The sequence below is a fragment of the Glandiceps talaboti genome, chromosome 23 (genome assembly GCF_964340395.1).
Source record: "Glandiceps talaboti chromosome 23, keGlaTala1.1, whole genome shotgun sequence".
NCBI classification, from domain to species: Eukaryota; Metazoa; Hemichordata; class Enteropneusta; family Spengelidae; genus Glandiceps; species Glandiceps talaboti.
In genome coordinates, this window is record NC_135571.1 from 12,600,290 (window position 1) to 12,625,505 (window position 25,216).

The following is a 25,216-nucleotide window of genomic DNA, read 5'->3' on the forward strand; positions in this document are numbered from 1 at the left end:
TTGTACTTTATTTATTCCCTGCAGTATTTGATATCACAATAGCACACTTCTCCATCATTTGTCTGCGATGTGTCCTCCAATTTTGAATGAAATTGCTCAGAATTACCATTATTTTTCCAATATTTTGCTTTACATTAAACTTGTAGAGGTGCATGTATTATTATTATATCAGTTACCAATATTTTCTTTGTATGGAGGTCTGTATCATTGGTTCTGCAGTATATACTCTAAATACAATATATCTTATACAATGGACATGAAAAAGTGAAATTGTATGCTAAAATGCAAAGGAAACTGTCATTGTATACGATTTCCCCTGTTACCAGGGTAGATTTCCCGCTTACCTGGGGTGACTTTCCCCCCTACCTAGGTCCATAAATACATTGTCAAATGTACAGGATGTTGTAATTTTAACATATTTCCAGTCCTCAACTACCATATCAAAAGACAACATTTGTTTGTTACCTTCCATTTTAGTACACAATCTAGTAATATCATTTGTCATGTAATTTTTTTCTTCAGATATTTGTTTAATTTTGACATACATGCATGTAATAGCAGTCCCAACTATGTACTTTCAGATGTAGATCTTGAATATTTGCTTGTTCGCATGTAGTAGTTAAAATACTTTTGGTTTTGGAGACTTAAAAATTATGGAACCGACCAGTGTGCCCACTAATGTGAGTCCAAATGAGAAAAACTGGTATTTCTTGTGTGTCACCACATAGAGAGAGATAGGGAAACACCAAATTTTGGTGCGTCAGTAGAAATTATGTGCGTCAGTGGCATGTCAAATTGGCATTGAGTGGTGACCAAATTTGGTGCTTCACTAGAAATTTCGTGCATCAGTGGTGTGTCAAATTGGCTTAAAGGACACATTGGAACCAACCCCACCCCAACCCCACCATCACATCCCCTGGCTACAATTTCAAATCATATATATGTGACACTGTGATCCTCAGGTCGTAACTAAGCTACACTGGGTATACTTTCACCACAGACTTCCACTGAAAACTACCATTTAGAGTAAAAAATCCCCCATTTACAAGCCATAGAGTTTGATTAAAGGGGCACAAGCTGAGTTTATACCTTTTGGAAGTAATAATTTTGCTTGATATTCAATCAAAAGTCACTTGTAGTATTCTACGTACTGAAACATACTTAACATCACTGCAGAATTGCAACTAACTGAACTCAAACCTGGTATCAGAATATATGAGCTGATGATGTAATTTTTTATACTATGCAAAAATTTCACACAAATCCCTACTATGCAATAAACTATTCTGTCAAATCATACATGTGACACTTTGATTGTCACAAATCTCAGCTGAGCTACACTGGGTATACTTTCACTCCAGACTCGGGTTCCACTACCATTCCTGAATTATAGAAATCCGCATTCACAATCCATAGGCTGTATTCCATCAAGCTTTTCAAATCACGACACCTTATTGTATACACAGCTTTGTTATGTCCCTGCTAACGCCGTCTTCACTCCATACCTATGCCATTGATTAATTATGTTAAAAGCTTGTAGGAATTACTCCAGGGAGTTGGGTCACATTTCTATTAATGAGAGAGAAATCCCAATATAATGCCAGTGAAATAGCCATTATTGAAGTCTGATCATTGTAAAATTCACTGAATTGTGTAGCATACATAAGTTATTTCAATAAGCCTTTGATAAACCACAGTCCAATGCATGTACAGTATATTGTACTTAATTTGCATTACGCCAAATAAAATGAATTTCTTGGTAGGTGAAGATAGCAGAAGGAAAAACGCAGCAAAATAAAAATGTCCAATTCTGCATTCTATCATTTAAATGTACATGGAAGATTGTGTATGTCAGAAGGAAAACACAGCGAAATAAAAAACATCAAATTCTTCAATTTTTCATTTATGTACATTTGTAACTATTTTGATAAAATTTGATAAACAGCTGTAAGAACATGATGGTATGAAGTTCAAACTTTATGAACCTGTTTACTGAGATGGTAAATACATCAAAATACTACCGGAAACCAAGCATTTTTCTTAAACTTTTTTTTTAAAATAATAATATCATACACCTTGAACAGTAGTGATTTAATAACCCGTGAGTAAACATATTTGCACACATACATGTAATATGATACAGTAAATCCAGTAGTTACTTTTTGGGGCCAAAACCCCCAAAAAATCAGAGTCGCCCCTCCCCCCAAATACGTGCACACATGCAACCATAAGTCCAATCTGTTTGTATACTACTTACAGATACAATCAACCCCTAATTAGCATATACCATATCTAATCATTGGTATTTTAACAATTTTCAGTAAATTTGAATAAACTGAATAAATAACACTCCAGTTTAATACAGCTGTCAGCTTTAAACATATGTTGTAACTTCTTCCGTGAAAGTAAGTACCCAAAATACTTGTAAAAATACTAATGGCACTGAGAACCCATGTAGTGATAATTATACAAATATGAAAAGTTGTTTATAATTAATAAAAATATGAAGTCGTATTTAGTGATAATTAATACAAAAAATAGTCATATCATATTTAGTAATAATTACTACAAAATATGGTTGTGTATCAAAATAGATACATGAGGAATACTGTATATCTGTAGCGATATTACCACAAAATGAAACATCCTTTTTTTTCAACTTTTCACCACTAGTAATGTATTCTATATCCAGCAGATACGTCCTCTGATCTCCTAGAAAATTATCACTTACATTTGAATGTCATTTCCCTTTCTTTCCAATACATTAAGCACTTAATATTTACACTCCGACTGAAGGGATGTGTACATCCCACATGTACATTACATCTAATTTTACACAAAGCATACACTACATCGTTAATGTGTAAATGAAGTGCCGATTGGCGATGTTATACATCAATGAATGATTGCTTGAATGGATATGTGCTTCCCTTATGCACATTACCCCATATTTTGCAGAAAGTATACAGAATAAATGTGTAAATGAATATTACCCATTGCGATGTCGTACATCAATGAATTACTGCTCGAATGGATGTGTGCATCCCGTGTGTGCATTACATTTAATTTTGCACAAAGTAGAGAGTATACGAAGAACCCATTCCGATGTCTTGTATCAGTTAGTGTTTCCTTGAACGGATGTGCACATCCAATACTTTTGTTTCCTTTAATTTTGCACAAAGCATCAAGAGTGAATGTATAAATTTATGCACTATCTGATGTTATGCATCGATGAATTAATGAATGGATGCAGGCATTCAACACACACATACAACACATTTTATTTTGCACAAAACATATTACACAGAGTTAATGTGTAAATGAAGTACCGGGCAATGTCATACATCAATGAGTTATTACAACTGAATTGATGTGTGCATCGAACACTTACATTTAGATGTCATACTTCAATTACAATTGATGTTTACATTATAATTTCATTTTGCACAACGCATACACCAGAGTGAATGTGTAAATGCACTATCTGATGTCATACATCAAGGAATTATTGAATGAATACATACATTCAACACATATAATACATCTAATTTTGTGCAAAATATATTACATTTACAGTGCACATGTGTAAATGAACTGTACCCATTGCGATGTCATCCATCAATGAATTTTTGTAATTGAATAGATGTTTGCATCCAACACGTACATTTAATTTTGCACGAAGTCTACTCTACACAGAGTAATGATGTATAAGTGAAGTACCGAGCACTGCAATGTCATACTTGAATGAGTTTTTGCAACTGAATGGATGTGTACATCCAACACTTACCTTAAATTTAATTTTGTGCAGAGTATCAAGATTGAATGTGTAAATGCACTATCTGATGTCTTACGTATGCATCCATCACTTATTGCATGGATGCAGACATCCATCACATACATTCATGTACAAGTATACATTTAATTTTGTACAAAACATATTACACAGAGTAAATGTGTAAATGAAGGACCAGGCATTGAGATGTCATGCATCAATGAATTATTGCAACTGAATGAATGTGTATACCACATGTACATTACGTTTAATTTTATAGCTGTGAACCATACCCACTAACCTAAATATTTCGAGGAGACTGCGCTTCTTGTCAGTGGTGGGCATGGGTCGCCAGTTGTCAAAGAAATCAAGTTTTGTCACAATTAATTGTACGCAAAGTATACAGAGATTAAAAGTGTAAATGAAGTACTGGGCATTGCGATGTCAAACATCAATGTCTCTACATGATTAGGTTGTCATTCTCAATAGAACAAGTCAAATCTAGACAAGGAGTAGTTGTGTAAAACTCAGTAGTAGAATTATCGTGTGTATATTTCTGGGTTTGTATATTTTCAAAGACAGATTTTGTTTTCATTTTTATGCTTTGTGAAGTGCCTCTGAACAATTAGCTCTTTGGATTTTGGCACTATACAAATTCTTACTTTATCTTATCTTATATACCATGCATAAACCAGGTTCAATAAAAAATATGGAATATATAATCATCATTCTACATCACTGAAAACGGGTATATATGTCACTGGTTCTGCTGTGTTTGAAATATGAGTCAAAACGTTCAAAATTACTTTCCCCGGTTTCTCTTCGATATTACTGGCGCTAATATAATTATGTTATTCTCCAATATTTTTCTTCATTCAGCCAGAGAATACTCATAATGTAAGGGTTGTCAGTATGAGTTGCTAGACAAGTAGTGACAAAGGCCTCTATTAGGTCACTCATATATTTCTTAGCTGAACGACAAAAAATATTGGGGAATAACATCTAACTATATTGTAACATCGTAGTTATTCATGTCAACACTCTCACTGAAAATCAAATCAATATATCGTTAAACTGTCATCAAAACATGGTAGATAAAATTTCAGAAAAAGACGAGGAAAAAGATAAGACAGGTAGAAGAATGGAATCCATTTCCAAGAAAAAAACAACTATACATCATGTACCAACAGTGTTCACTCTATACAAATAATAGCAATATGAAGTCCAGTATCAAAGTCATATATGACAAGTCTGAATGTCATTAAATTGTATACAACAACAGCTGATGAAGGCAGTCGAGTGATTTAGCTATAATAACATACTACGTAAATTATTTATGCTCTGACTTCAGAACTAATGCAATGTATGATTCCTGAGCAACGTTTTCAGTAGTAACAGCAGACTTTCCTAGACCTAGTATTCTGTCTCTATGCAGGCATAAAAGTACACAGAAGTATTTTATATGCACTTCACGTTCCGTCTCATCCATAGTCAAATTGAACAAAGGAAAGTCAGCTAGCTAGCTTTCTTAAAATTAATACTAAGGTGAGACTTTAGTAACAGCAGTCTTTTCTAACATTCTGAATGCAGTCTCTATGACTATGCATGCATAACAGTACACCAAGTATTTTATATGTACTTTACATCCCATGCTATAGTCACATTGAACAAAGTAAAGTCAGCTAGCTAGCTTTCTTAAAATGAATACTAAGGTGAGACTTTAGTAAAGTATTCACAACATTTCATACAAGGCCATTGGAAAGCTTTTAGTACATGGAACTAGTTACTTTAGAATCAATAATACATAGAAATTGAGTTTTGATGGGCATGGTTTTCCGACACCATGTTCTTAATGAATGTTTTTATTACAACTTCTGGGTAGTATAACGTATCATTGTTTAAATAACTATTTATAGCTGTTACTACCCTGTTTTTGTTTCACTTTTCTGTAGTGTAATAGAAACTCAGCCTCTGAGGTATAGGGCTATTATACCTGAGTGTATACTTATTTCAATGTTTATGTCAACTGAGAGATGGGAAAACTATATACCTAATGTAGTTACTTAATTATTTATTTTATTTTGATAATTTAGTACATTTCACTTTATTCATGCATTAATTATTAATATTGCTGGATAAACAATATATGTAATATGTAATACATATCTTTGAAAACATATTTACCTTGACATTAGATCACCCACACAGAAATATAGCAATGGTTCATTTAGTGTGGCAGCACACATTGTGTGGAATGCCCCCCCCCCTGTCTGTCTGTCTGTCTGTCTGTCTGTCTGTCTGTCTCTCTCTCTCTCTCTCTCTCTCTCTCTCTCTCTCTCTCTCTCTCTCTCTCTCTCTCTCTCTCTCTCTCTCTCTCTCTCTCTCTCTCTCTCTCTCTCTCTCTCTCTCTCTCTCTCTCTCTCTCTCTCATCAAGTTTAGCAATATTTACATCTCACCTCAAGACTCGCCTTTTTAGAATAGCTTTTTAATAACATGTATTTTTCAATACAGTTGTGTTAATTTCTTTTAAATGGTTTATCACAACTTTTAACTTCTTTGTATGCATATTTTTTAACATCATGTCTACTTGTTAGTCACTGTCGATGATCACATGTTTACTGTGGATGGTAATGCTATACAAAATTTTTTAATACATTATTATTATCATCACCAGTATATGTGCGATGTAAGCTAATAAATACATGTACAGGCACCATGCTGCCGATCGCCAGAGTCATATAGCGAATTGATTTATTATACATTACATATTGTTATCTAATACTGAACACACGCTCTGCTGTAGTCTAGTTCCTATATGGTATCGTTACCATTTACACCTCCACTCACATAGTCTAGTTCCTGTACAGTATCATTACCATTTACACCTCCACTCACATAGTCTAGTTCATATATGGCATCGTTACCATTTACACCTCCACTCACATAGTCTAGTTCCTATATGGCATCGTTACCATTTACACCTCCACTCACATAGTCTAGTTCCTATACAGTATCGTTACCATTTACACCTCCACTCACATAGTCTAGTTCCTATACAGTATCGTTACCATTTACACCTCCACTCACATAGTCTAGTTCCTATACAGTATCATTACCATTTACACCTCCACTCACACAGTCTAGTTCCTATATGGCATCGTTACCATTTACACCTTCAGTAACCATACGACAAGTTTTCCCAATTATTTTAACCAACAAAATTTTATCAGAAACTCTGACAGTTGCAATGAATTTCATCCTTCTGTTACCACGGTTCTACAACTTCACTAAAAACACTGAACAGAGTAAAAGAATGAACATCGTTAACGTTGAAACACAAAAATGACTTTGTGTGGCCTAAATTCTTTATCTTTTAAGCCCTCCTGGCAGTATAATCTATATGTAGCATGATCCTTTTAAGTTTCATTGCAAGTTAACTGTTCATCACTGTACAAAATAACATGTCTCCATTTTAATGCACTTCACTACAACCTATCCCTGTCAAACGAGAAAGGGATTTTTGGAAAATATCCACAAATTTCAGTCGATTTTTAGACTTATTTTGCAATTACTTCATCAGTCTGCACAACTTCTATAACCAGGGACCAAAAACTGTGACAAATTCATAAAAAATTTATGGAAAACTAAAAATTTCTGTTCACATATTTTGGCGGGAATTATTTTAATGTGTATAATAATTAGGTTAATGACATTTAGATAAATAGGCTTTTACTTCTTGCTCACACCATATTTAAACCTGCTGTGAATTCTAAATTGCCAGTAAATATTTGTTGAATTCAGTTATAGCTTGCATGACTTGTATCACAGCATGTAAACTACAAACAGTAAAGGAACATTTTCCTGCTAAAATCATTGGGACAAATATTTGTTTTTTCTGAAATTTTTTCACTCATAATAACTTAATTTGGCGAGAATTTATAGCAATAATTACTGATTTTGAGTTATGGTCAAAATTTAAGGTTAAAAGTGAGCACTTTCATTTTTTTTTTAAATCTCAGCACATACTATCTCGCCAAAAATATTCTACCTAATCTTTGCTTTTTTTCTTAAAGTTTTTCATTCATTATCATGGTAAATTTGGTTTTGGCAATGATACAAGTTTTTGAATTGCGGTAAAACACTTGTTAAAAGTAACCACAGTTTATCTAAATTTTAAGTGGATGACACTTTCTCGTCACAAATATTAATAAAAAATTTTTTTTTTCATTTTTTTTTCAATAATATTGACATGATTTTTGAACAGAAATTGTTGCAATAATTACAATTGTTGAGATCTATTTTTGTATAACTTGTATCACAGTATGTATAGTATGTAGTCCTCAAGTAAAATATAAGACTATCCCGCTCAAATTATTTCCACAAATTCTCAAGTTTAAAGTCATATTGACTTGATTTTGAAGACAAATCATGTAACAATTCCTATTTTTGAATTGAGGTCAAATTTTGATCTGAAAGATATCATTATAATCAAATATGTCTCAATAATTCTTTCCTTTTTTTCACTTTTCCATATGGTGGTAGCTGTGCAGTAAAACATTCTAAGTGACACAGAGATCACCACAGATATTTCTATCAGTTTTCCTGCTGTGAGTGTTAACTGTCAGTACATATCTAGGGATTCCATTTATATCTTGCAAAGCATGAAACACAGCACAGCTGGTTGAACACGATACTGACAGACTCACTGACAAATCAAGACTATTTTATCAGACTTTTCCTGAAGATTACAATTTGGCTGCAAGTATATATATTGTGCACTACTAAAAAGGTACTCAGCACAGAATTTGTCACACTGTGTGTGCAAGTTGAAAATAGTGCCAATGGTATTGAAGTACAACTGTACAGTAAGGACAATAATTGGCAAACAAACAGACAGACAGACAGACAGACAGACAGACAGACAGACAGACAGACAGATTGGCAAACAGACAGACAGACAGACAGACAGACAGACAGACAGACAGACAGATTGGCAAACAGACAGACAGACAGACAGACAGACAGACAGACAGACACAGACAGACAGACAGACAGACAGACAGACAGACAGACAGACAGACACATTACCATGCCTACAGCACAACTTAATTTGTACTAAAAACTTACCAAGCAGCCCCAATTATAGAGATCAATAATGGTGCTATAAACAATGAAGTGTGAATTACACCACAAAAGATTTAATGATTTCATTTCATCAATAAAACAAAAATTCTTCACTTAAGACAAATTGAGAAATATATTTTTCCAAAATTACATTTGTTGCTCCAAATCACACTTCTGTGATGTAATCATTTTCATTTGAACAAATTCCCATCTAGCCACCATAATAATGTTCCCACCAAATACCAGACAGAGCAATTGATCTGGTGATTTTGACTATTTTATAGACATTCACAGCCACGCACCATGTACACACGCATGCATGCACAGATGTACATTTCGTCATGCCTATACCCCACTGCTAATGATATTGAAAATGAAACCTTGTGCATGACTACATGCACATACATAATTTGTTAATACACTTTGTGTGTTTTAAAATATCAATGAAAAAGAAACCATATTTCATATTTCCTTTTTCTTTTTTTTATGCATATGCATTTCCTACATATTATATACATATATATATACATGATAATTTAATCCTCTTTTCCCAAAGTTGTAGCTTTTTTGTGTGTACAAACAAACTATCCCCCCAACACCCACCTCCACCCTGTAGAAAATGGATCAACATAGATAGTGCTGCATGCATGCATGCATGTAATATGTAATATGCACAGCAATATCTAGTGATACACCCAAATTTGGTGTGCCACAAATTCTACATAGTGATTCCCAAACAGTTTTTATCATTTTAACTCACAATAGAAAATCTCATCTTTCTGAGAGCACCAATGTGCCCTCTCAGCCAATTTGATGCACCACTGATGCACACAATTTCTCGTAACACACCAAAATTTGGTGTTCCCCTATCTCTTGCTGTGTGGTGACTCACAAGAAATGCCAGTTTTTATCATTTTGACTCACAACAACAAAATTTGGCTATCATTAGAAGGCACACACTGTTTCAATACATACATAAAACCACTGTAACAAAACAGATAGATTGATTCATATGTTACATATTTTGTTGATAGAAAAAATTTCATTAAAACTGACTTCATGCCCCTCCCAATCGATCATTCTCTCTTAGAGAAACTGTAAACTGAATACTGACTACAGTAGCCTATTACACTACTTATTAGTATGGTAATTCCAGAACCGAAGTGTCAGATAGTCATTCAAAAAAACGTTAAACAACAAAGGCCTTTAATCTTTCAATTAATGCTCTCTTTCTGATGTGATTAAATCTTTTAATTCACGTTAGCCTTCACCCCATCAAGTGTTGACATATAAAATGACAGTAATGATAAATCTCAAATTACTATGTCAATCTCCTCTACTAGACTTTACCATAGGTAAAGCAAAAGTCCAGTCAGACTATTACTGCCTTTAGCACACATGTATTGATTACTGCTATCAACTTAAAGGAAAAGTCAGTCAGACTTATTTCTGCCTTTAGTACACTTGTATTGATTACTGCTATCAACTAAAGGAAAAGTCAGTCAGACTTATTTCTGCCTTTAGCACACATGTATTGATTACTGCTATCAACTTAAAGGAAAAGTCAGTCAGACTTATTTCTGCCTTTAGTACACTTGTATTGATTACTGCTATCAACTTAAAGGAAAAAGTCCAGTCAGACTTATTTCTGCCTTTAGCACACATGTATTGATTACTGCTATCAACTTAAAGGAAAAGTCAGTCAGACTTATTTCTGCCTTTAGCACACTTGTATTGATTACTGAGGAAAAAGTCCAGTCAGACTTATTTCTGCCTTTAGCACACATGTATTGATTACTGCTATCAACTTAAAGGAAAAAAAGTCCAGTCAGACTTATTTCTGCCTATAGCACACTTGTATTGATTACTGCTATCAACTTAAAGGAAAAAGTCCAGTCAGACTTATTTCTGCCTTTAGTACATTTGTATTGATTACTGCTATCAACTTAAAGGAAAAGTCAGTCAGACTTATTTCTGCCTTTAGCACACATGTATTGATTACTTCTATCAACTTAAAGGAAAAAGTCCAGTCAGACTTATTTCTGCCTATAGCACACTTGTATTGATTACTGCTATCAACTTAAAGGAAAAGTCCAGTCAGACTTATTTCTGTCTTTAATACACTTGTATTGATTACTGCTATCAAAGGAAAAGTCCAGTCAGACTTATTTCTACCTTTAGTACACTTGTACTGATTACTGCTATCAACTTAAAGGAACAGTCCTGTCAGACTTATTTCTGCCTTTAGCACACATGTATTGATTACTGCTATCAACTTAAAGGAAAAAGTCCAGTCAGACTTATTTCTGCCTTTAGTACATTTGTATTGATTACTGCTATCAACTTAAAGGAAAAGTCAGTCAGACTTATTTCTGCCTTTAGCACACATGTATTGATTACTGCTATCAACTTAAAGGAAAAAGTCCAGTCAGACTTATTTCTGCCTATAGCACACTTGTATTGATTACTGCTATCAACTTAAAGGAAAAGTCCAGTCAGACTTATTTCTGTCTTTAATACACTTGTATTGATTACTGCTATCAAAGGAAAAGTCCAGTCAGACTTATTTCTACCTTTAGTACACTTGTACTGATTACTGCTATCAACTTAAAGGAACAGTCCTGTCAGACTTATTTCTGCCTTTAGCACACATGTATTGATTACTGCTATCAACTTAAAGGAAAAGTCCAGTCAGACTTATTTCTACCTTTAGTACACTTGTATTGATTACTGCTATCAACTTAAAGGAAAAGTCCAGTCAGACTTATTTCTGCCTTTAGTACACTTGTATTGATTACTGCTATCAACTTAAAGGAAAAGTCCAGTCAGACTTATTTCTACCTTGGGCTTTAGCACACTTGTATTGATTACTGCTATCAACTTAAAGGAAAAGTCCAGTCAGACTTATTTCTGCCTTTTGTACACTTGCATTGATTACTGCTATCAACTTAAAGGAAAAGTCCAGTCAGACTTATTTCTGCCTATAGCACACTTGTATTGATTACTGCTATCAATTTATTAAAGGAAAAGTCTAGTCAGACTTATTTCTGTCTTTAGTACATTTGTATTGATTACTGCTATCAACTTAGGAAATGTCCAGTCAGACTTTTTTCCTTTGGTACATTTATTTTAATAAAATAACATGTTATCTTAGATGGAGATGATTTTTATGAACCACCTAGGTAGCAAAATTTTATCTTAGCTGGAGATGATTTTTGTGAATCACATAGGTAGCAAAATTTTATCTTTAGAAGATGGAGATGATTTTTATGAACCACCCAGGTGGCAAAATTTCATCTTAGATGGAGAGAATGGTCACACTTGAGAGAACATCAAGAAGGTATAAAGTCATCCCTACTCTCCCAGGGCATGTTTTTCGCATTCCTAATTAAGATATACTTCCAAGCAAACTGTAATTGATTATCAAATGATGATCCAGATCACTTAAGGAACAACACATTAAGTTTTACAAAGTACTTAGAGAGCAGTTTCACTTGAATTCAAAACAGGATCTCTGACCTCATTATACTGTATGTATTTTCATCAGAAGATTTATAATAACAATATTATAAATTAAATCTTTATTTATACTGGCTAGTTCTTTAAGTGTAAGCGTTTGTCTCCCAAAAAGTCAAAGGAGAACCATCCTCCATGCGCATTCCATGTTGCAGGAGAAAACTGGAATGTGCTGAGAAAACCTGTGTTGTTTTGTAGAGTCAAACAGGACGATACTAGTTTTACAGTGAAGTAAATCTATTCAAATCAAGACATGGACTCAAACCCTGTCATGTCTTTAAGCACTTTCAAATTTATAAACTAAACAAACAGTAAACTTGTTAGTTACTGTTTCTCATTTGGCACATAATAACTTGATTTAAAAGTTGATTCATACATGTAATCAATAAATACAGAACTGGTGTTCATATAATTTTAGATAGAAAGATAACGGCAAAAACTGGCAATTTGTACTCTAATATACACTTATGACATAACCATGTCCTCACATGACCTCTATCAAAGTTCCAGCTGTGCTTAACACAATCACACTAATTAAATATTAATAAATAACTTTATGATCATAATAGCAAATAACACGCAGGCTGTCAATATGTGATAAATTACCAAACTATGCCCTGCTTTACATATCAAAACCATTATTAGCAAACACATAGTTGGAACTCTCTTGGTCAAGTCTTAGCTTTGGAGAAAGTAGCCTAGAATCCAGCCGTGTGGGGATTTTGGCTCTCGTTTTTCCCCTATGCCTGGCATTTCACTAATATTAATATTACTATGCTTTATTGAAGTTTTGACCAGAAAACAGGTGCAAATTATTCTTATTGGGTTTTAATTCTTCCTGCTGTGAGATGTCACCAAGTGTTACCATATCGCTATGGGTTGTCAGTGGCCGAGTGGTTAAACCACTTACCTATTACCACTGTGGTTGGGGTTCGAACCCATGCAGGGTTTGATTCAAATTTACCACACTGTATTAATAAGAGTGCCATTCAGTTTGACTCTACCTAACAACACAGGTTTTCCCTTAGTACTCCGGTTTCCTCCTGCATTAACACTGAAACCATGGACTTCTTGGGTGTTTAGAACCATTATTATCATGTGATTAGAACCATTATTATCATGTGATTAGAACCATTATTATCATGTGATTAGAACCATTATTATCATGTGATTAGAACCAACTCAGAAGGTTGAGCTGTATGATGAAAACATGATTACTGTGTTATTCAACATCCCAGCAGGAAATCGTAATCTAATTTTAGGTGTGAATATATGACTGTTAAAGCGAAATGCCAGGTGTGGTAGGTGAAAAGTGAGAGTGAAATGCCAGGTGTGGTAGGTGAAAAGTGAGAGTGAAATGCCAGGTGTGGTAGGTGAAAAGTGAGAGTGAAATACCAGGTGTGGTAGGTGAAAAGTGAGAGTGAAATACCAGGCGTGGTGGGAGAAAAGTGAGAGTGAAATACCAGGTGTGGTAGGGGAAATGTGAGAGAGAAATATCAGGTGTGGTAGGTGAAAAGTGAGAGTGAAATACCAGGTTTGGTGGGGGAAAAGTGAGAGTAAAATACCAGGTGTGGTGGGGGAAAAGTAAGAGTGAAATGCCAGGTGTGGTGGGGGAAACGTAAGAGTGAAATACCAGGTGTGGTGGGGGAAAAGTGAGAGTGAAATACCAGGCGTGGTGGGAGAAAAGTGAGAGTGAAATATCAGGTGTGGTAGGTGAAAAGTGAGAGTGAAATGCCAGGTGTGGTACGGAAAAGTGAGAGTGAAATGTCAGGTGTGGTAGGGGAAAAGTGAGAGTGAAATGCTAGGTGTGATGGGGGAAAAGTGAGAGTGAAATGTCAGGTGTGGTGATGGGAAAAGTGAGAGTGAAATACCAGGTGTGGTGGGGGAAAAGTGAGAGTGAAATGCCAGGTGTGGTGGGGAAAAGTAAGAGTGAAATACCAGGTGTGGTGGGGGAAAAGTGAGAGTGAAATGCCAGGTGTGGTAGGGGAAAAGTGAGAGTGAAATACCAGGCATGGTGGGAGAAAAGTGAGAGTGAAATGCCAGGTGTGGCAGGTGAAAAGTGAGAGTGAAATACCAGGTGTGGTGGGGGAAAAGTGAAAGTGAAATACCAGGTGTGGTGGGGAAAAGTAAGAGTGAAATACCAGGTGTGGTAGGGGAAATGTGAGAGTGAAATACCAGGTGTGGTAGGGGAAAAGTGAGAGTAAAATGCTAGGCATGGTAGGGGAAAAGTGGGAGTGAAATACCAGGTGTGGTGGGGGAAAAGTAAGAGTGAAATACCAGGTGTGGTAGGGGAAAAGCGAGAGTGAAATACCAGGTGTGGTAGGTGGAAAGTGAGAGTGAAATGCCAGGTGTGGTAGGTGAAAAGTGAGAGTGAAATACCAGGCGTGGTGGGAGAAAAGTGAGAGTGAAATATCAGGTGTGGTAGGTGAAAAGTGAGAGTGAAATACCAGGCGTGGTGGGAGAAAAGTGAGAGTGAAATATCAGGTGTGGTAGGTGAAAAGTGAGAGTGAAATACCAGGTGTGGTGGGGGAAGTGAGAGTGAAATACCAGGTGTGGTGGGTGAAAAGTGAGAGTGAAATACCAGGTGTGGTGGGGGAAATGAGAGTGAAATACCAGGTGTGGTGGGGGAAGTGAGAGTGAAATACCAGGTATGGTAGGTGAAAAGTAAGAGTGAAATACCAGGTGTGGTGGGTGAAAAGTAAGAGTGAAATACCAGGTGTGGTGGGGGAAGTGAGAGAAATACCAGGTGTGGTGGGGGAAGTGAGAGTGAAATACCACGTGTGGTGGGGGAAGTGAGAGTGAAATACCAGGTATGGTAGGTGAAAAGTAAGAGTGAAATACCAGGTGTGGTGGGGGAAGTGAGAGTGAAATGCCAGCGTTTAAGAAAGGCAAGAGCAAAACATGACTAAATTCTCAGCTAGAAGACACCATGATCGTGAACACCGATCGAGTCTCGAGATCTCAGTGGACTAAATTGACCTCAATGATAATTCTGTTACTCAGCAAGAAGAACAGAATAGTAACCACAATAAATTGTCCTGTCACTGTTCATTCACGATTTGTAGTAACACGTCAAAATTAATTTCCTTAAGTGAACACAGAATGTATTGGGGAATAAGTTTTCATTAATATAATTATGAATAATCTGGTTCAGGCATGTTCAATACAATACAGAACCACAACAGTATAGTCACAATGCAGGGCTAGAAATTAACAGTAGTCCCATGCCCACAGACTACCAATTCTTCTCATAGGGCTAACATAGTTTGCAGGTGATAGCCCACTCAGGTTACCACTGATTATGTAATGAGGATGGAAGATTTATGGACATGAAAGTATTTGAATAATACAAATATTTCCAATAGAGGAAATCTGTTTTCAGTTCAGGAATATCGGACTACAGGTTACAATCCTTGGGCTACCATTTTCTGAAACTGGTAGACCACTACGACTACCAAAGAAGAAGGTTCATTTTGAGCCCTGCAATGTAGTTTGTAACAACTCAAATTTTCAATTGTCTTTCACTATAGTGATAGAATGTTCTTTCAACTTAAGTTAAAGCACAGAGCTACCGGTAACACCCCCAGCTTAGTCTGGCTGCCAACTGTGGTCTAACCATAGTGAAGGTATAAATCGTAACGATACTGTATAGGAACTAGACTAACCCCAGCTAACATCCTTGCCATCCATGATCCAGGCCACCATGCTTGGCAGGTTGCCACCCTGCTTTAAATGTGTTCTAGCATCCTTCAGCTTTAGTAGTAATCTTTGAATGATAAAATTATGATAACATTTTCCCACGAAGAGAAATGGCCAATCCTAATGTCCATATGTGTATGTGTTCAATATAAACATATCTGGTCCTGAGAGTATGTTTCAATGTTGAAAACATGATGATATGCAGATCATTATGTAAATTGTATGCAAATTGATGCTATTGCTATGTAAATCAGTATGCAGAGTAGGCACCATACTTGCAATCTTTCCTGAGGTGAACACCGATAGTTTTGAAAAGTACAATTATTTAACATCATTTGAGGAAAGTTCATAAGTGAATTTTGTCAGCATTATAGTTCCAGTGTGTATTGGTATGGAAACTACCACTAAATTCAATATCAGATTTTATCAGATAAATTTCTTGAATTTCTGATGAGCATAAAACTGCAATGTAACATATTTTTGTGTATTTTTGAGGGTTTATTATACTGATACATTTTCATCAATTTCTGACCATGAGGGACATACAGACATACATTTTTGTGAATTTCTGAGGGATTTAAAAATAATTTTTGTGAATCTCTAAGGAGTGCAAGTTTGATACATTTTCCTGAATTTCTGAGGTGGGAGGAGTGGGTGTAAAAAACTTGAACTTGGAGACACATTTTGTGAATTTATAAAGAAAGTAAAACTAATAATAATACAATTTTGTGAATTTGTGAAGGACATATTTCACTAATGCAATTTTGTGAATTTCTGAGGGGAGCGTACATAATAATCAACAGCTTCCAGCTACTGCATTTCCTTTGGGTGATTCACATATACTGGATCATTGTGATTTAACTCTGTATGGCCCTGCATCTATAATCAATGTCTTGCCAAGGCTGTTGACAATTTGCTAGCCTGGACCTAGTCACCAGGGGCCACCCATGAACAATGGATATTCAAATACCCCCAGTCTGCTCTGTTCATACACAGTGGGAAAGGTGCATTTGTGGGGGTTAGCTAGTGTGAATACAAGGTGAGTCTAATAGTAATACCACCATTGTAGCAATACATGAATAGTTGCTCCTCATTGGAATGGTTATTGACATCATTCATGATATTTCTCTTCTTTGAACATTTGTTCTCAAATAAATCACAGGTCCCTTCAATACGTTACCTCTAAACTCAAAAAGGAAACCTGTAATGTTGTAATGTTGCATATATCAATAAAAATGACTGTATACGCTGTAATGAGACTAAGTAGTACAGGTATACAAAAGTAGTATTAGGCCAATCCTGTGTACACTCCAAAAATAAAAACACCCACTCACTCCGGTGTACTTTTCAGAATCACTCTATTTCAGTTACAGTATAAACAGTCAAAGCATAATAACAACAATAGTATGAATCATAGAAAAGAAAATCACTTAATTTCAGGGACTGAAGAATTTCCAAACAAGATGTTAAACTTTAACTACTGTACTCTACATGCAAATATTCTTTTAAAAATACAGCTATCCGACAACATTACAATTCATAATTAGAGAACATTGAATTGGTTTTTATCATAGATTACTTTACGGTAGAAGTGAAAGAGTCAAAATATTCTTTTCCTTGTTCATGTAACATTTATTTTTCTTGCCAAAAAACTCAAAGGATAGAACTATTTCCAAATATGGTAATGTACTGTTTTCCACAGGCAAAAATTAACAACAAAATACAAACAAATTATTTACTAAGGCTTAAAATTTTAAGAAAACGACAATTCGAAATCAAACTTTATGCTGAATTGGTTTTTACTATATTAAGGTTATTCTGCTGAAGTGAGAGAGTTCTATTATTCTTTTCCTTGTTCATATATACATATATAATATTTATTTTTCCTGTTAAGAAACTCATTAAAGTGATATTCAACTGGTTTGGGTATTATCAAATATCATACAAGGAAAAAATTAACAATCAAAATATAGTTCCTCCTTCGAGTAAACAAATTTAGTTTCTGCAAAGGAATATTATCCTAGGATCAGTGAATAATGTGATTAAATTCCAGTATACAACCTTGTGGTACACATTTAAATGTCAAAATACTCGACGAATTTTCCTTGCGAACAAGAAACTCTGGTTTCACAGTCCCCAGGGTTTGCAAACTGACATATATGTTTATATTGTGGTAGAATTATATGAGACAACCTTGTGGTAAACATTGAAATGTTACAATGTTCCTTTGTTTTTACACTTTCTGAAAAGAAACTAACATGAAATACGCGACGAATTTTCATTGCGGGCCACAAACTCTGGATTCACACAGTTCCCATAGTTTGCAAACAGACATGTTGATAATTTGTGGTCGAATTCTATCAGACAATCTTGTGGTAAACATTGAAATGTTACAATGTTCCTTTGTTTTTACATTTTCTGAAAAGAAACTAACATGAAATCCCGGCATGAAATACGAATTATTTTTTTTTGCGAAGAAGAAAATCTGGATTCAGTCTAGTTCCCTAGCCCCTGGGTTTGCAAACAGACGTATTTGTGAAAACTGTGGTTGAATTCTGTCAGACAAGAACCTTGTGGTAAGCATTTGAAAGTCAAAATACTCCTTTGTTTTTATACTTTTTGAAAAGAAACTATTACGAAATACGTGGCGAATTTTCACTGCGAACCAGACTTCACATACAGTCCCCAGGGTTTGCAAACAGACGCATTTAGTATAGCGGAGTGATGTACATAGTACTCTGCGGACGAGTATTATTTGATCTCCAAAACCACGAAGCAAACAACAGAATGAGGATTTCGTGTAATAATCTCTACGCTCTGTTGACCATCACATTCATAAAGCGACGGGCATAAAATACATTGGTATGCTAAGCTTCAATTAGCTAAACCACAGCATGTCTTCCAGCCATCCATGAAATGTATTTCTCGAGGTACTTTGAAAAGAAAATAACAAATGTCTGACCTTCTCCAAAAGTTTAAAATCCCACCACGAAAGTTGTCAGTAACTTGCACTATAACTCACTACATTGACAAGCTTCAGTAAAGTACAAACATCCTTGCATGGTTTGCTGTTTGCAACATGAATTTCTTTGTAGTTTCTTGGTTTCTAAAACTGTTTTATTTTGTCAAACATTTGATACTATTGCCATCTCTAGCCAAGATCCTGTAACATGTTCTAAACCACAATATGCAATGTAGCGTAACGGGACGAATAGACCGCCAAACCCTTACCTCGAATGAAGAATAGCTTCGGCGATGTGTATCCACCCTCTTGCAGCTATCTTGGGACACAACAGTTTGTAACTTCTGCCAGTCCAAAAAACTGCAATTTGTCAGTTCTGCGGGCAATGGCAAAGTCACTCAAGAACAGCGACGTGCAGGGAAGTTGTCTCCAAACAAGCGGCAGCTACCTGGCGATGTCAACTGAAATGAACTGGCCTGTCGTCAACTCAAACTTCCGATCCAGCAAGCTCTCACTTGCGCTCTTCCGTCTTTCGCGTAGTTCGCCCCTTAAATATCAATGGACAAAATAAAACAGTGTAGTACTTTCCTTTCCTACATTTTTCACTTTTAATATCTATCAGATAACTGTACAAATAGTCTTTATCCCCATTTTTGTTTGTTGGCAACATAAATACTCCTTTGGAATCAAAATATTATATCCCATACAAGAGGGATATCGATATTAAAATAAACAGCCAGATTAGCTCAACAACGAACTATCCATCCAGTGTGATTTCTACTTCCACTGAGGACTGTCGACTGGGGTTTCTTCGATGCGAAAAAAATCACCAAACTCTACAAGTTTAATAAATCTCCACATTATTACTTTTTGAAATGGTTAAAACCAACATTATCAATCAGAATCGATTCGAATCGGAAGTCAGAACATTTCGAGACGAAATCTTGTCGCTTCAATTTTGCAACAAATTTAATCACACTCATTTCTACTCTGATCCGAGTCGCGGGTACATTTTTTTTTCTTTTCATTCTACATTTTGAACATAAGAAATAGAATTGAGCCTCGAGTTAAAATTTCTATTTAATTGTAAAATGTTGAAGATATTGTTCGGCTTATTTCATATTCGCTCTACGAATACAGTTTTAAGACTGTACAATTAGATTATCGTATTTTCACGTGCAACGATCGATTATTACATTATCGACATATATTATCTATTTATCATTAACCACTATTATCATTCTTGTAACCGCTATTATCCATTATCAGAAGTTGTGATTAGGGGAAATCCATGATACAGTGAATTTATTTGCTGAAGACGGATAAATATATGATTCGGTGATGGCGCCATACTTTGAAATGTTCGACTAAGCTTATATAAATATTCTCAGTATGATCAATGGCAATCTGATTAAAATCCGAGCATTTAAATGCTTTATATACCTCTATTTCCATCGTTTTGTGTTATTTGTTTTTGTACCGAGGGATTGCCGATGGTAAGGACATCAACAATCATTTATTAGAATTCAGCGGTCACTCTTTAGGATTCCAAAATTTAAGATTATTTTGACCACTACTTCAAAAATTTGCATATAGACCCATACTGTGTTGCTTTCTTGTCTCTGAAAGGGTTGCTTACGGTTCTTTTGGGGTGCATATTTGTAACTTATTAACGGTTTACCTCAAGCAGTGAACTTCACAATCTGAAAGCCTCGATCAGTAGCTGTAACTTTTGGTATTTTATGTCACTTTTCCCATTAAAAAAACAAACTTATTTATTGGAAGTGCTTAAATTCTTCAGAGCAATAAATTAATCCAAGTCTGTGCTTGAAATTAAACTCAATAAATTGCACACACACACACACACACACACACACACACACACACACACACACACACATACACACACATACACACACACACACACACACACAACATTCCGGAAATTTTTTTAAAACTTTTTAGACACAGGGACCTAAATTTATAACTTGACGTAAGGTGAATCGGAAATAAATATCCCAAACTTGCTGTTACTTAGGCCAAAGCCCATATCGTGCACCCTTGGAGTAATTATACTGACAGTATAATTACTCCAAGGTTCACCCAACTTTATCTATGTGCTTCGATGTTAGACTGAATGTTACGCGAGACGCATAAAAACAAAGTAAATGGCATTGTCGTCTCTTGGTGCCATATTGCGCAGTGGGGGAGTAAACATTTTCACTGACCATAGTTCAATGCGGAAGTGAGGAAGCAGCACTTCATTTCACGGTGAGTACATTCTTGCATTTTGTCTGAATTAGAGTAATATTGTGAAGCATCAAGGTATCAATTATGATTTTATTCTGTAACATGACTGTCAGTGTGGATTGCATACAGCCGTGAACTTACCTATTGAGAGTTAGAGGCCCACTTTTCGTTTTCGTTGTGGTGTTGGAGAATGGGTGCAAGAAGTAGAACTTGAAAAGTTGAAGGGGTGCACGGGTGTTTTGTACAAATCCTCGGCCGGATCTTGGAATGCATTTATAATCTAGCATTTGCAACCGGAGAGATCGTTTGGTAGGTTGACCATCCAGTGTCGATTGACAAAGAAATATATATATTGTGCCACACCAAGGCATGTTGACGATGTAATGCATTGCTGTCCCTCATCGAATCTCTCAGATCTTTGAGATCCCGCGTTCTGTTTTTTACGAGACCACGTTGGCAGACTAACGATATATAAATTATGTTGCGCAAATCATGTGCATGTGGCAGTTACGTCACTTATCAGAGAGTATATGACCCGGGTATATGACCTGATTATTTCAAATAATATTTGTTGAGTATAAGTGTACACAATGTGGATGAATATTTTAACCATCATACATCTATGGTTTTAACAGACCCTTTGACCCCAGGGAACAGTGTTACCCTGTCCAGATTCAGTCAGAAATCAGAAGAAAAACGTGTAACCCCCCCCCCCTCCTTCAGTGATTCAACGTAGACTTGAAAGAAAGATTTGATTCTATTGAAAGTGATCAGACAATTCTTAAAATCTGTTGGTGATTGATTGACATAAAAAGATTAGAAATAATCTTGCTGTTAAAAATTAATTATAGTGGGGGCAAAGGTGAGGCTGCTTTCTTGCAGAGATATCCAGAAAGTTAATTTACACAAATCTTGCTTCAAAGAACCTCTCCTAAAAATAGTATAAATATTGACAAAGCTGGCTAAGAGGCCTGTTGTACACTGATCAAGCCATAAACAATGTTTGGAGCTAATCACACCCCTTGAAACTATGGCAACACAAAGAAGCTTCTAACTTTGTTTATTTGTCATATATTTTATGTTTATTTTTAGGAAATATCATTAATTTACCAACTCTATTGTTTTGACTGAGATTAATAAGAATTAAATGATAGTTTGTGAGATGTTTACTCTTTTCTATTTTCAAGGAATTTTGATTTAATCTTTGCTGTATGGATTATGGAGTACATTAGGAAAGCTCTCAAAGATGACGCGGAAAATTTACACAGACTTAAATTATGTGAATTAGCAGAGACAAAATACCAAGAGAAGAGAACATTGCAGAGAAGAAGGAAATCAAATAGTTGTAGAAATGATGGAGAGTACAGTTACCAGTTGCTTAGCAACAAAGAAGATGAGGGTGAAGATCATAGAGATAAATGGGATGAAACACTCAGTATATATGACGATGAGAAAAGATATCCCAAGCAACTAAAACAAAATGAAGAGGAGAGGCAAGTGGTTGTACCGGACTTTATTGATAACGGAGCAATTTTAGTGAGAGAGGTAGCAATGTATGAGCAGTCCCAAGCAGAGAAATTAAAATGGATGAAAATGTGTGAAGAAGCTGAAAGAAAATCAGAAGAGTTTACAGCCTCTAAGATGGTAGATGAAGAAGGAAGAAAACTAGATGAAGTGTCTAGAGACGTTGAACTTTTGGAAGATAAGTTATTGACTGGAAGAGGAGAAAAGGAAGAAATTCACTTGGAAGAGGAAAGGTCTGTGATGTCCGGTGAAAATGACAGAAATATAAATGACACGATGTCAGAGGAGATAACTGTTAGTGAAATTAATCAAGAAATTGATACATGTCATGTACATATTGATGAATCAGAGGATGGAAAGACTTTATGTAATATTGACGATGAAAATAAGGAGCATCTTAACGACAAAGTGATTAGAATGTTTGAGAAACTGGAGATCGAAAAGTTACAACGGTTAAAACTTTGTGAAATTGCGGAGTTGAATTATGAGGTAAGGAAAGCTCAGAAATGGGTACCTGAAACTTCTAAGATTAAAGATGAAGATGTGAAAGAAACAAGGCAACAAAAATATGCAAATCAGGATGTGGTTGCCATGGGAACTCCTGAAGGAACAAATGATAGAAAAGAACAGGGTAATAAGCAAGTGCAATATGATGATAATGTGGATGATGAATCAATGCAAGGAAATGTTACCATGGTAACAAGTGAGTCTTTGAAGGAACGTGATGAGGACAGCCACGTGGAAGAAACAGATACATCAAAGTTACTCACAGAAGATGAAAGTGTGATTGATTTGGACCTCAAAAGACAAACTGATTCTGTAAATATTTGTAAAGTTGCCATGATTTCAAAGTGTGATATTGGTATACAAACAGACCACAGCAATCAAGATTCTCTTGTTGCCATGACACCTAGATCAGCATCAGTGCAAACAGATGAAGTAACACAAACCGCTGCAAGAATCATTCCCAGTGATTCTTTCCATCTCGTTGACAGCCAAACACAGACTGATATGATTTTCACGGAATGCTATAGTTGTGGTAGGTTTTCCACTCCTGAATCCATCAAGTTATCCCTGGATTTAAAACAGGAACAAGGAAAGAGAATAGCACTGGAGAAACTGGTGTCTATCGTTGAAATGGAAGCCAGAGATCTGAGACAACAGCTCTTACTTGAAAGAACTACAACTTCTCACACCCAAAATGACCTTATAGATATCAAGGTATGTCAGTTTATTGAAATGATGAAACACAGACAGAGGGCAATACAAACTTCCAGGCACCTATGACCCCTTACTAAGCCCACATGGCTGTAAAGTCACATATCCTGAATAGTGAGTCAATCTGTTGATAAAAACTGAAATGTGCAGTCAAAATGACAGATAACAATTTTCAAGTTTGTGTTTGGAACAAAGGCTTTTTTTTTTTTTTTTTTTTTTTATTTAACAAAGGTTTAAATACAATGTATGTCACTTTGGTTGTAAATTAATCGGTTATCAATTTTTGTTCAATTTCATAAAATATTAAGACTTAAAGGAAAACAACAATGAATCTGAGTATATCTCAATAACAGCATTCAGAAACCAACAGCAGTAGGAAAGAAAGAACAAACAAACAAACAACTGGTAGATTCTGAGGCAGTCACTCTAAGCAAGTCTGTTGTTTATTTCATGTGATGCAATTTAATTTCAGGCTGAATTAAATCATGCCAGGAAGGTTTCATCTGAGTATAAAATGAGATATGAAGAATTAGAACAAAGTTTGCAAGGAGCTAGACAAATGGTAAGGTAACTTATGAAGTATAACTGTTGTACGCACGCACGCACGCACACATATATATACATACATACATGCACACACTCACACATGCACGCACACATACACGATCATGCACATGTGCACATACACACACATGCACATGCACACACTCATGCGCGCACACACACGCATGCATATACATACATGCATACACACGCACACACACTCACATACTCACATACAGTGTATATATGTATAAACATGTAATATATAAATTGCCGACATCAAAATAGATATATTCTGTGGCAACCATATCATACGAAATGAAATGTTTGAACTTTGAATTTGGAACTTCATAGAACTATACCGTTAGTCGTCTGATGATTGCAATTAAATAGCATGAAACACTGTAACGGCTACTGTGTATTATGTTACATTGTACATAGTGAAACATTATTTATAGTCACATTTTGACCAACACACACAGAATGACTTTAACCACTCAAGTGATTAATGATACCATGTTGTTTCATGTATTATGACAAATTATAATATTTTAATAATACTTATATCGGAGGATTTGTTTGTGTTGTAGATTATAAAGATGGAAGA

At 35.5% G+C, this 25,216-nt stretch overlaps 1 protein-coding gene across 1 annotated transcript in view; it reads right to left on the reverse strand.

The window, feature by feature from the left end:
• Window positions 1-19,561, reverse strand: part of LOC144452865 (excitatory amino acid transporter-like) — a 127,665-nt gene extending 108,104 nt beyond the window's left edge. Inside the window, exon 1 of the mRNA XM_078144054.1 lies at window positions 19,344-19,561. The gene's annotated coding sequence lies outside the window, so the exon portion shown is untranslated. The remainder of the gene's footprint in view (window positions 1-19,343) is intronic.
• Between the last annotated feature and the right edge of the window lie 5,655 nt (window positions 19,562-25,216).